Below are 230 nucleotides of genomic sequence, written 5' to 3' on the forward strand. Positions count from 1 at the left end.
AAGTTTTAAGAAAATTCCAACTCAAGGGTTGATCAGTTTTGTTAAAAAAGCCATAAAATGTTGTGAATCTCCAATTTGAATTCTCGTTCATAATTTCTGCATCAATATGGTTCAAAAAGTAAGACTGCACAAATAACAAAATTTCCTTTGCTCATAATAATGCTAATCCACCCACTCTTTAAACAGAATCTGCTAACAAACAACTATTAAATCCAAGCCTACATCGAAAA

The sequence above is a fragment of the Theobroma umbraticum genome, unplaced genomic scaffold (genome assembly GCF_002168275.2).
Source record: "Theobroma umbraticum cultivar Fairchild unplaced genomic scaffold, ASM216827v3 scaffold_60.0, whole genome shotgun sequence".
NCBI lineage: Eukaryota > Viridiplantae > Streptophyta > Magnoliopsida > Malvales > Malvaceae > Theobroma > Theobroma umbraticum.